At 39.2% G+C, this 13,614-nt stretch overlaps 1 protein-coding gene across 2 annotated transcripts in view; it reads left to right on the plus strand.

The window, feature by feature from the left end:
- Positions 1 to 13,614, plus strand: part of SLC39A10 (solute carrier family 39 member 10) — a 123,104-nt gene that overhangs the window by 23,800 nt on the left and 85,690 nt on the right. The window contains exon 1 of one of the 2 annotated variants that reach the window (XM_031045844.2): positions 11,145 to 11,236. The exons of the other annotated variant lie outside the window; for it this stretch is intronic. The gene's annotated coding sequence lies outside the window, so the exon portion shown is untranslated. Of the gene's footprint in view, positions 1 to 11,144; positions 11,237 to 13,614 lie in introns of those variants that run through there. 2 annotated transcript variants of the gene reach the window in all.

Consider the following 13,614-nt stretch of genomic DNA (forward strand, 5'->3'; position numbering starts at 1 on the left):
TAATCTAATGTGTATACATTCACTTTAAAGACTGACCAAGTATCCACTGACATCAATGACTAGACCTCTTTTGGATAAGACTAGTCACTGATGAGATTGGATGATATTAGTCACTGAAATGAAGATGCTGTGTTACCAAACTCTCTGCCCATATTATGAATCTTAGGTAGAGACCCCATTATTAGTATATGCATGCATCAAGCTTTACAAATCACCACAGTATTACTCATTTTCAGTGGTATATTTTGTCTTTAATGTTCAGATCTCTTCACAATTCTCTCTTTTATTATTGAGTTATGTGTAAAACTACTGTTAGTTCATAAACAGGCTCAAAAATTTATGTATAGAAAAATGAGTTAAAAAAATCCATTTACCCATAAAATTTAGACATGAAACTTTACGATTCAAAAGAAAACGTCATAAATATAGAAACTTAAATAATTTGCATAACTCAGGAAATTTCTACTGCTTTCATCAGTATTATCAGTATTATGTTAAATGATCTTTTCCTGCATTTGCTTCAATGAGCCCTGAAAACACTTGTCTGTCTTTCTGAATTGAAATCATGTTAGCATGACAAACACTAGAAGAGGAATCTGCTGGGAATCATAGCATCATAGAATAGTTATGGTTGGAAAGGACCTTAAGATCATCTGGTTCCAACACCCCTGCCATTGACAGGGACACCTCACACTAAACCATATCACACAAGGCTTCGTCCAACCTGGCCTTGAACACTGCCAGGGATGGAGCATCCACAACCTCCCTGGACAACCCATTCCAGTACCTCACCACCCTAACAGTAAAGAATTTCTTCCTTATATCCAATCTAAACCTCTGCTGTTTAAGTTTCAACCCGTTACCCCTTGTCCTATCACTACAGTCCCTAATGAATAGTCCCTCCCCAGCATCCCTGCAGGCCCCCTTCAGATACTGGAAGGCTGCTATGAGGCTGAACAGCCCCAACTTTCTCAGCCTGTCTTCATATGGGAGGTGCTCCAGTCCCCTGATCATCCTCGTGGCCCTCCACTGGACTTGTTCTAACAGTTCCATGTCCTTTTTATGTTGAGGGCACCAGAACTGCACACAATACTCCAAGTGAGGTCTCACGAGAGCAGAGCAGAGGGGCAGGATCACCTCCTTTGACCTGCTGGTCACACTCCTTTTGATGCAGCCCAGGATACGGTTGGCTTTCTGGGCTGTAAGCACACACTGAAGCCAGCACATGTTCATTTTCTCATTGACCAACACCCCCAAGTCCTTCTCCGCAGGACTGCTCTGAATTTCCTTTTTGCCCGACCTGTAGCTGTGCCTGGGATTGCTCCGACCCAGGTGTAGGACCTTGCACTTGGCATGGTTAAACTTCATGAGGTTGGCATCAGCCACCTCACAAGTGTGTCAAGGTCCCTCTGGATGGCATTCCTTCCCTCCAGCATATCAACTGAACCATACAGCTTGGTGTCATCGGCAAACTTTATAAGGAGCTTGGTAGAGCAGCTATAACGATACCTAATCCTAGAACCTTAGCTGTGGCCTTTATTAACCAGAGAAATATTTCCAGTTATTAAAAACATGAACTTCAAGCACCAAATTTTACTTTAAAACACTAAAATTAAACCAATGCTAAAGAAAAGCAGGTTTGGGAAAAGGAAATTGGAAATCTGCTTATGGGGGGGGAAAAAGAAGCAAGTTTCCAAACCAGAGTTGAGTAATTATCTAAGGGCAAACTCTGGATGCCAAAGCCAAGACAAAAACCCCCAATGTGACATGACAGGCAGCTCCCCAGAGGCCACATCACCACCAGTGCCACTGTGCCTTGTCAGTCATATAGCCTTCCTCACTGGGCACTGAAGTCAGGAGACATCAAGTGGATCAGAAACATTCTATCCTGCATTCCCTGGCTGAGACAAATTCGCACACTATCATATATTTGCTGTGTTTGGTTGGTTGTCTTCTATCAAAAGAAAGATGTTCCAAAACTGTTTAGAGTAGAGTACAAATTAATCCATACCCCATATGTTGCTATTTATATTTATATACTCTTAGGGCACCCAGTGGACCTAGTTATGGAGCAGGTCCTTGTGTTCAGTTACTATTCTACTCATAAACATTTAAGTGGAAACAACTAGATATTGCCATGTCTGCACTTAAATTGTTCACTGTAATTTCACATCAGCTTCTATTCCATTTCAATTTTCTGTGCAAAATATCAGTATCTGCTCATGTATTTTGTGCAGACAAGAAGTTTAATGTAAAACATCTGCAGCAAGACAAGATGATCTCATAAACATTATTTCTTGCAGAGGTTCTGACTATAAACTACACTGAAGTATGTTTCCACTGCATCAGCACAATCCTACCTTTGCATTTACCTTTTATCATCCAAATGGAGAACAGAGGAAAATAAAACACACAGGGAAAAGTCAAATTTCCAGGCACATAATCAGTGTGCTCAGACAGAACCTGACAAAGCTCTGAAAATTATGTCCCTAATCTGTAAACCTATTCAGTAAACTGCATTAAATATCACTGCTGAGTATCTGTTTATGTGCCTAAATTCCCAGTAAGCCATATTGAAAATTGCTTTCTAATGTGGAATCACTAGAGCTTTTTGATAGTGAAAGCTCTACACACATGCTAAACTGTTCCAGAGTAATTCATGTAGTCAGCGATTTGCAATTTTCAGAGCCTAATGGATACAGTAGACACTTAAGGGATGTCTCCACTTCAGCAGCAGCATTGTGCTCCATCACATTACCCTGCAATAAAAGCAACAGCACACAACATAGTCTCATAAAAACCAGTATAAATTATCCTTGGAGTTGAGATTTAACCTTGAAGGTTGGTATCCATAGCCAAGTAATTTCTCTTCAATCATGCCTGTTAGGCATTTTCCAACGGATAGGGAAGTTGCTCAGTATCAGACATGTTTCAGCTCCAAAGGTACTTACATACAGTCTCATCTGTGTATAAAATATAATAAGGATGCAGCTTGCCATCAACACACAAATAGCTTTTGTCAGCAAACATGCTAATTACAAAAATTTGTGTTCCAAGACTTTCTGTGTTAGTGCTTTAATGGACTAAGCACATTAGCTGTATTCTCATTACCTCATTTTGGATATGAGGATGAATGCAAGTCCCAACACAGGTTTCAGGCACTGAAGAGTGTAGATTATAAAGATTCATCTAATAGATGATAAATTTCACAAACAAAAGAGCCATTTTTATGCAGAAAAATGCTCTGAATGAACACTTAATGCACACCATTTGGAATTCAGTGGAGCACGTGGATCCCCTCTTACCTTGTGAGATTTTACTAATAAAATCTGCACAGTTTGCATGATTTGTAGCCTCCTATTTGATCTTTCTAGCTCAGAATGTTCAGCATCCTCAGTGGAAAGTAAGCAGATGAGTTATATATTTGTTCTTCTTAGATGCCTATAAGGATTTTTCCCTTTTATTATGATCTGCCAAACTGGAGTAGGATTCAATTAATAAAACATACTCTTAACTCCAAGTTAAGTAGTTCACTGGCTTTTGTGTAACCTTAACCAAAGTAAATTAATTTTGTGGGGACAATTTAATAAGATTTTCCAAGAAAACTATAAAAAAAAAGCTACCCTGGCTTCTGGTGCTGAAGTAGCAAAAGGAATAAAAGCACCATTTACCAAACAGGAAGTAAAAATGTGGGAAGAAGGCTCATTTTCAAACCTTGAAACTTGGCTTTACATACAGAAGTAAACTGAGGAACACAGTACTGTTAGGTGCTGGTGAGTTCTCTTCTTTGGACTTTAGTGAATCTAGGGATTAAATAACAATAAAAATCCATGGATGGCGGGACAGCCTTTGTTTCAGATGGTTATGCAGGAGAAGAAACACAGCCCTGTGGTAATGAGTTCAATCCCAACTCACACTGTAATCAACATTCCCGTACTTAGTGCCCAGGCAGAGCCTCACTGACAAGGAGAGGTTCCTACATGCACAGGCACAGACACGTCAGCAGATCACAGGTATAATCATTGCGTCTTCAGTGAGGGGAGGAAAGAACTGTGAGAAAAAACTTGAGGCCAAAATCTGCCTAGAGCCTAAACACTGGCAATGACTATTTAGGACTGAAAGGAAGGTAGGAAGTCCTATTATGTGCAGGGAAGGAAAAAAATCTTGAGGCTCACTGGTAAAGTGTATGAATTGAAAAGTACTAATTTAACGCATGAGTAGTACATAGAATGATGGCATCTCTTCAAATGAATTCATAAATTAAAAGGTATTTCACATTCTTAAGGGAACATTTTTTGTTGGTCATAAAGGAATTAAGAAAATTTAAAACCTCTGAGTAATACATTGTAATTGGATCCACAGGTTATCGCTGAACACTTGTGTTAAATGAGGAAAATAACATCTACAAAGGTTTTGAGCTTAAAATGAAAACTGTAGCAAGTCATTCTCAAAGACAGTTTAGGTCTTGGCAGCTCTTCTAAGAACGCATTGACTGATCTCTGCCCACATAAAAGAAGAGCCTGTACTTACTGCATTCAATAAATTGAGGGTTTGGATATTCTGAAAGGGTGCAGAGAACATAGGGAAAATGTAGACTTTCAAAATAGATTTTTAAAAAATCACAGGTATTTCCTTCTGTGCAGTTACTGTGCTGAATACAGTGAAAGCTGGCTGAAATGCACAGCATATGGAAGTCAGATTAGGTGAGCCCTTCTGACCTTAAAATGGAGACCTAACAGAGTTTCATGGGATTCAGTAACATAGGCATCTGGCCAAAACAAGTTTTGTGAAAGTATTCCTTTGCATTATAGTTGTGTATTTAATAAGACTTAATACTTTTATTGTAAATTAGTATCTGAATCAAACTACTTCATTTACCTGGCTGTTTCCCCATCTGCTTCTTGTTCTTTTTTACTTCAAATTTCTCTTCCTTCATATCCTTTTTGCAAATTGTTTGTCCTTTTCCACTTTACTGTCCCCTGCTACATACTTTTTTGAGTTTTTACTTGCATACCACAATTCCTGCTTCTTTATCTTCCTGTTTATTTCCATCATCATCAAAAAGTAGATAGTGTGGCATTTTGCTGCTTTGCCTGCATCACTAAACATATTTTACAGCTGGGAAATTGACACAGGTAGTAAATAATTTACTAGTTTACTGCCTTTAAAGTATGTGTTAGTGCTAAAAAGGGAACAGAAACTTTCTGCATTACTAGACAAAGTCCTAACCTAACATTTTTCTTCTCTTATACAAAACTGAAAGCACCTTTATTAAAATTATAAATACAGCATCCTCTTTCAGAGATATACGTACCATTTCATCTGTGAGAAATCTGATAGAACAGTTTTCGAAGAGCCTTTCTCTCATTCCCCATCTCTGCTTTCAAGGGGCAGCCATGTCACATACTCTGCCAGTGTTCAAGTTAGTCAGTAAGCACATCAGCACCACTGCCATTAAATAAAAGTTCTTCTACAAAACTACTACACTTCTAAACCCACTCCCACCTTTTTCGTACATCAGTTAAGTTTCATTTCTGTGGGTTTGTCCTCTGCATTAACTTGTCATGTCATGCCCTAAATTGTACATCAAACTGGCTTCCAGTGCACTCTCTACAGAGAATGCAGAAAACACAGAAGTGTCTCACAGAACTCACTGATCATGCTGTGATTTCTGAAGAAATAATGAAGAAACTGATTGGCATTGGTTTCAAAGCGTTGAATCAGGCCCCTTGAGAATGGATGAAATTGGCTTGTATGATATTATAAGCTAGCAGATTTAAAGTTTGGGTTGTTTACAGAAGATCCTAAAAAGATCCCAGCCAGCTTCCTCATCTATTTTGTAGTGAATTAAATAATTGTTTATACATGTGACATTCTCACTATGGAATTAAATTCATAATTATTCATTGTACAGCAATTCCAAGTAGAAACACTCATGGAAAATATGAAGGCTCTAATTGAAACTATTTATGAATAATTGGTACTAAAGTAATTTTTCTGTAACAAGAATTTACCAGTGGAAAAATGGAAACTCTCCAAAATATTTATGACAACATGATTAACTAGTTAAGCAAACAATAATTAATTTGCTTCTTTTGTAACATTTATGGCTAAGAATTAAAATGCACGGATATTAAGCAGGGTCTTGGTTTATGGCAGTCACAGATTTTATAAGGCATGAGAAACTGTCTTGTCGTTAAACTTTCATGGCATCCAACTTTTCACTTCAGTCTGCACATGATCAGCATTTCCTTTTTTTGTATGTCTCTATGAAATGACAAAAAGAAAGACATTTTATTTCACAAATGAGCATTAATTCATCTGAAAATAAATGGTTGAGAGTACACCTTCTTCATTAGCACAATTACTGACCTAGCCAGAATTAAATGAACTCTGCATTTAAACTAATATGATCTCAACAGCAATGAATAAGAGTACCTAAACAGCAATTTAAATGCATCCATTTCAGTGGAATGAGTACTATAAAAAAGCGACTTAGTTCGTATTAGAAATAATTGCCTGCCCAACTCAGCATCTTTATATTATCTCCTGTGCTTATTTACTTTTCATATTATTACCACTTTTGCTTTGCCAGGTATGTTTTTTTAATTATAACATAAGTTTCTCTCACCCAAGAATCTTATTTTCCATATTTGCTTCTCATCTGAGAACTCTGCAGAAATTAATGGCAATTTGGCATTAGTTGTTGAGGTGATGCTGAAGACCTGCTAGACATTCAGAGCTAAAAATACACTTCCAGAAGAGGTAGTGGGAAGTAGTCCCATTGCCAAATATAGGTTCCTAATTCAGCTGGTGACACTGACCTACACTAAGCCAGTAAGTCCATTCAAGGCACCTCTGAATTCAGTGGGCTTAGAAAGGTTTGGTTCACTATGTAATTTGTGCGTAATTTAGGCATTCTTTCTCTCTGGTGAGATTCTTGTGTGCTGCTCATTAGGATTCTCTCTCTTTGATTTCAACGTGCATATGATGACTCTTAAAAAAATTATTTATCTTGTTGTAAAACGTAAACGACAGTATTGTTAGAATTACATAATGCAGAGTGTAAATAAGGATTTCCCAGAATGCCATTCTTAACATTTCTGCACTAAGAACTGACTTTTCAGAGAAGAGATCAGTTTAAGGCCAGATGAGGTAAGAAACATTTTATTCTTTTATAACCATTGTAGTCTATTCTGTCTTTTTTATACTCTGAGCAGTCAGAATTTGGTGATAAATGCAAACACTTTTTTTAGATGTTTAGCTTAACCTGTCATTTACTTTGTGTAAGATAGATTTCTTCATAGTTAGAATGGGACAGATGAGAGCTATACAACTGCCACAAGAGTAATTGCAGATTCAGAAAGCTGATGATGAAAAGTCACTGTAGATGTGGTAAGTAATCCTACCATCTTCTCAGAGCTGTGGAAGCCTCAGAGTAGAACCATAGAATCATAGAATAGTTAGGATTGGAAAGGACCTCAAGATCATCTAGTTCCAACCCCCCTGCCATGGGCAGGGACACCTCACACTAAACCATATCACACAAGGCTTCATCCAACCTGGCCTTGAACACCGCCAGGGATGGAGCATTCACAACCTCCCTGGGCAACCCATTCCAGTACCTCACCACCCTAACAGTAAAGAATTTCTTCCTTATATCCAGTCTAAACCTCTGCTGTTTAAGTTTCAACCCGTTACCCCTTGTCCTATCACTACAGTCCCTAATGAATAGTCCCTCCCCAGCATCCCTGTAGGCCCCCTTCAGATACTGGAAGGCTGCTAAGAGGTCTCCATGCAGCCTTCTCTTCTCCAGGCTGAACAGCCCCAACTTTCTCAGCCTGTCTTCATATGGGAGGTGCTCCAGTCCCCTGATCATCCTCGTGGCCTCCTCTGGACTTGTTCTAACAGTACCATGTCCTTTTTATGTTGAGGACACCCTAATGGTGGACTGGAACACGGTATTCATTGTACCTATTTAGCCATCTGCTCTCCTGACCCTCCCCAGATCTCTTCCACCTAGAAGTATCCATACAGACTGTAGTAGGTATTTGTGCTGGTTTTGGCTGGGATAGAGTTAACTCTCTTCATAGTAACTAGTATGTGGCTGTGGTTTGGATTTGTACTAAAAACAGAATTGATAACACAGGGATATGTTCATTACTGCTGGGCAACTATTACACAGAGTTAAGGCCTTTTCTATTCCTCACTCCACCCCACCAGCAAGCAGGCTGTTGGGAGAGGATACAGCCAGGACAGCTGACCCCCACTGACCAAAGGGATATCCCATTCTGTCTTGTGTCCTGCTCAGCACAGAGAGCAGGGGAAGAACAAGGAGTGGGGCGTTTGTCTTCCCAAGTAACTGTTAACATGTGCTAGAGCCCTGCTTGCCTGGAGATGGCTGGATACCTGCCTGCTGATGGGAAGCGGTGAATGAATTCACCTATTAATCTGTCTTTATCTCAACCCACGAGTTTTCTCACTTTTATCTTTCTGATTCTCTTCTTTATCCCACTGGGGGGAAGTAAGCAAATGTCTCTGTGGTGTTCAGTTGCCCGCTGGAGTTGAACTATGATGGTATCTTATCTGTTCTCTGAATGAGGTGCCAATGGGCAAGTTGAAGCAACTGAACTAATATGACCAAATACCATTTAATTTTCTATGGCAGTGCCTTGAACACAGTTCTGTACTCAGTTACACCTGTATAAATCCAGGAAAGTTCTCCTTACAAAAATCTGACTGAATGCAGAATTTGATTGGTTGGTATTTGTATCAAGTTAGGAGGAAATGGCAGAAATGTGATGTTCTAAATCAGTGTCTCCCAGCAATCCTTTTTGCACAGTGTTTCCTTACAAACTTACAAAATCAATATTTGTGTCCTATTGGGCATACATAAACTGTAGGTTTCTGGAATAAAAGATGGTGAAGAAAGTTCAGCAACTATTTAGAAGCCCTCAGAAACAACAAATGCTGAAGGAAAATATTACTATAATAGTGAAATGTATGGGGGACAAACTGGTCATCCTCAGAGCTATTGCAGTATAGTTTGATGAGTATGCTGCTTATCATACAGTCCATATGTTCTCTCTTACAACATCCACTGGCCAGTGTCAGGATGAGAAAATACCTGTTCCTGGAGAAGAACTTGGCATCATGTGCTACAGGGCAGATAAGAGCTTTGTGCAGCTTCAGTTCAGGCTGCTGCTAGAGCAATGTGGAATTGAGGTCCTGAAAAACAGCCGCTGTACATCCAGTATCAAGGATATGCAGACTCGTGTCTGGTTTCTGTCATCAATCAAAGTGTAGCCTAAGTAGTTTTGAGAATAGCCAAATATGCGTGGGACTACTGAGAAATTAAAATCACCCATTAATTTTTATTAAATAAATTAATTTATTAATATAAATTAATAAAAATTAATTTAGATTAGCATAAGATCAATCAGATCAAAGTCTAACCCAGAGATTCTCTCTGGGAAGGCTTCCCCTGTGATTTCACTTCATGTTTAGGTCTGTTGAGCTATGCTAGAGAAATTACATAACTGTATTTTGGACTTTATCAAGTGATCCACATTTCCTCACAGCTCAGATGTGAATTTTATAAAGTTATTCACATATTTCAGACATCTTGATGAGAAACCCAAATGCAGGGGCTAATGTTCTTAGGCTATCTATAAATGTTGGCAGAGGGTGAGGGCTATTACAGGACATGTTTCAGAATAACATCTAAATTGGCATCGACATTCCCTTTTCCTTTGTGCCTCACAAATTGCAATTTAGATGTCACAGTCTAGGAGGACTTAGGAGCTTAAGGAGGACAAAGTCAGTCTAATATTAACTTTCAGGGATGCTCTAGGGACTAAAATCATAGAATCATAGGATAGTTGGGTTGGAAGGGGTCTTTAAAGCTCATCCAGTCCATCCTCCCTGCGATGAGCATGGACATCTTTAACTAGACCAGGTTACTCAGAACCACATCCATCGTGGCCTTGAATGTCTCCAGGGATGGTGCATCCATCACTTCTCTGGGCAACCTGTGCCAGTATTTTACAACCCTGATTGTAAAGAATTTCTTCCTCATATCCAGCCTGAATCTCCCCTATTTTACTTTATAACCATTACCCCTTGTCCCATCACAATAGGCCCTGCTAAAAAGTCTCTCCCCATTTTTCTTACAGGCCACTTTTAAGAACTGAAAGGCTGCAATAAGGTCTCCCCAGAGCCTTCTCCGGGATGAACAACCCCAACTCTCTCAGCCTTTCTTTGTAGGAGAGATGCTCCAGCCCTCAGAGTGTGTTAATGGCAATACTTGTGTAAGCCTGTCTCATTTTATCCAGTATTGAGAAAGAGCTTACTATATTTCCTGGCACTATGTAGTTTAATTGTATGTCTTTTTTTCTTCTGACGCTTTCAAAATGAAGAATGTTATTTCCATACATCCTTACAGGCTATATGCCATTAATGATCACCCAGGCCATATATTTATTTCTGTGCATGATTTCACACTGGTTCTCTGAAGTCTTTACTTTTCAAGTCATTCTGTCTTTTCTTGCAAATGTGAATAAGAGCTTATTTGTTCCCAAAGATAATCAAACTCTGCAAGAAGTGCCTGTGCTAGTTTTTATACACTACTCTTGCTCTTCTAAGAACAGAAGTACTTCTGAAATAGAAGTGTTAAAGCAAGTCAAAGGCAGGAAGGTGAATCAACTAGGCACTCACATTTAGGATGATATAAGTCAATGCTATTTTATGATCTTTTGCTTGCAAAGGGGAACAGCAGTTGTGCTTAAATGCTGCTTTATCTGTGCTCTTTGTAAGCATCACTCGGTGCAGATGCCGGTGCGATATGGCTAGGTTTTGAAGGCTTGTGCTTAAATGACTTATATCTTTAAGGCCAGTTCCTTATGTGGATTCTCTTCTAATTAAGAGCACCTGCAGAGGCCTGACCAGAACCTGTGGTTCAGCAGCAAACTGCCGAAGGGCTCCAAAAAAGGCAGAAACTTTGTGTTGTCTTTTAGCCTAAATTATAGCAGGGTTCAAGTCTGTGCCAAGCGAAGTAAAGCTGTATAATTTATGAGCTATGAGGGCAGCTCTGGGGCCCTCCAAGGTGATTTTTATCAGTGTAGTAGCATAAACAGTTCTACTTGACTTGAACATTGGGAACGGGGAGCACTGGAAGGCCTGCCATATAAAAGGGATCCAGCCTGTGCAAGTATCTGTGTAGCCCACGGATATTCAGGTAAGTGTGTTTGAATTCCTGTCCTTTTGTGAGCAATGGCTGAGGAAGAGGTTATGCTGAGCTCTTCTGCAGTGTGCTAGAGATGAAGCATGATCTGTATGTTGTACATAAGGTGCAGTTTGAGGACAACAGTTTCGTTTTTGCTGTTAAAGTTTTAAGCCTGTTAAAGAGGATCTCTTCTACTTTGTTTGATTCATTGTCTGCCTTTTCTTTTGGAAGGTCAGTTGTGCCAAACCTCACTAGTGGTGTAATGGGACTCCCCACAGTCATACAAACTGTACTCGGCTGTAATGATGGGTTTGGGCCCTTGCTGTGTCTTGTGTTTTGAAATAGTCTTATTCCTATGCACAAACAGGTGTAATTTAATTCAAGGACTGGTCCTTGAGTTCAGTGGAAAACTATTAGCTATAAGCAGAACTTGTAAAGAATTACCTTATTTGCTTGTTATATATTATTAATGTAGTAAGACATAAAGCATGAAAGGTGGTTTGTAATAAACTGAGAATGATTGTATAAGACAGAACTCAACCTATTACGTTTTTTCTGTCAGGGTTTGAGGGGCTTTGGGTGACTTAAATAATAAGCAGTTACTGCAGCTGCATGTTCTTCTCAGCAAATACTAAGCAGGAGCTGAGAATACCCCAAAAATATTAGCTAAGTAGAAACAGAACTAATGCAATGTCCAGTTGACCCACCTCCAGAAACAACAGATAGGCTCCAGGAGCATCTGGCTTCTGTTTGTGTCTCAGAAGACTGCGTTTTTGTGGTGCAGAGGTTTTAAACCCCTCCTTGGAAAGAGTTTAAACTGTTATTTTGACTCTAATCATTACAGGAAAAGGGATGCCTTGAAAATCTGAGTGCTATGCTTCCTTATTGCATAGCTCCAGCAAAAAAATGAAATGTAAAATGACCCTAAAAGCCTTTGTTGGGATTGGTTTCAGATGGCTACACTTAAAACAGCTGCAACAGTTGATGTCTTAATTTCAATATATATGTGTATTAAAAAAAAGGAAAGAAACCACTTTGAAGTTGCTCTATTTTTTATTTTCCCTGTAATGTTATGTGCTGACTGCTGCAGAGGGAGGGGTGGGGAGATAACATTTCAGGCTCAGCTCACAGCAGAGGGGGACGTGTTACTTAAAAGCTTTTTCTTGGTGAAGAGCTGCAGCCCTGCCCTCATTAAGCACCCTCAGCTGACATAACTCTCTTGTGCTGCCCAGCTGTGCTCCATAAGTCTGGGATAAGAACCACTTTTTGCTAAATGATTAAGGGGGAGACTTTCAGAACTGTTTTACAACATTATGTTGGACTTGAAACAACGAGGGCCACGGTTCCAGCCCAAACATGAGCTCAGTGCTCTCATCTTGGAGTTCTTCAAAATGTTAAGCCATTATGGTCTATGACTAAGTCTGCCGCTTAGATTGGCACAGTCTCAAAGGGAAGGTATTTCCCTGCATCTGGAAGAAAAGTGGATGCAGTCAATGGTCTTTTAAAACGGACTGCAAGAGAGCTATACAACAGCTAGAGGCGTCATGTGTAGTTCCTTTAATTTCTTCAGCATCATTATCCTTTTAATAGGTGTGTGTGCAAGTACCATAATTCTCCTTTCAGAAATCCAATAGAAGACTAAATGTTTGACTAGTTCAGGCCAATGACTGTTATGGGATCTGCACTGTTCTTTGTTGAACATTTAATGCAATGGGTTTGTTCTGTAAACAGAATATCAAAGTCTTGTAGAATCTGAGCATCAAGAAAAGTTAAAGTATCATTTGATTAAAAACTTTTAATATGTGAAGGATCCTATCTAATGTTGATATGGTTGTTCTTAGCGACTGAATAACAGCACAACTTCTTAAGAACAACACCCTCAAAATATACATTACAAGTGTATAAAACACACATGGGTTTAGTTTCACTGGGTGATTATGCAGGTTGTAACACCCTCGGTAGCTCATACTTCGTTTTTGTTGTACCTTTCTGCTCATTGTGAGTCTGTTTAGCTTTGGAAAAAATATTATCAAAGTCAATTTGAAAGCTTCCCTTTCTCCTGGTCCCCAAGACTAAATCTGAGATTGATGTTCTCCTTTGGTTGAAAGGAGAAACAGAAAACTGTGCCTTTGAGGAATTTAATGCTCTATCAGACATGATTTGTCCCTAAAATAAGGTGTGCAAGTCATAATAGTTGAGGTGATCATTCTGTTTCTCACTGTGAACAGTTACAGGATGCTGATCAGATGAACCAGACAGCATTCTCCTTGGATATTTGAAATTATGCTGCTACCTGTAGTGTTTTTTTTTTGCAATACCTCATGGGATGTCTCCCAGAAATAGAAGAATGTGGAATCTGATTCTTCTAGTTTTTTTCTAAGTTGTCCATA

The sequence above is a fragment of the Melopsittacus undulatus genome, chromosome 8 (assembly GCF_012275295.1).
Source record: "Melopsittacus undulatus isolate bMelUnd1 chromosome 8, bMelUnd1.mat.Z, whole genome shotgun sequence".
NCBI classification, from domain to species: domain Eukaryota; kingdom Metazoa; phylum Chordata; class Aves; order Psittaciformes; family Psittaculidae; genus Melopsittacus; species Melopsittacus undulatus.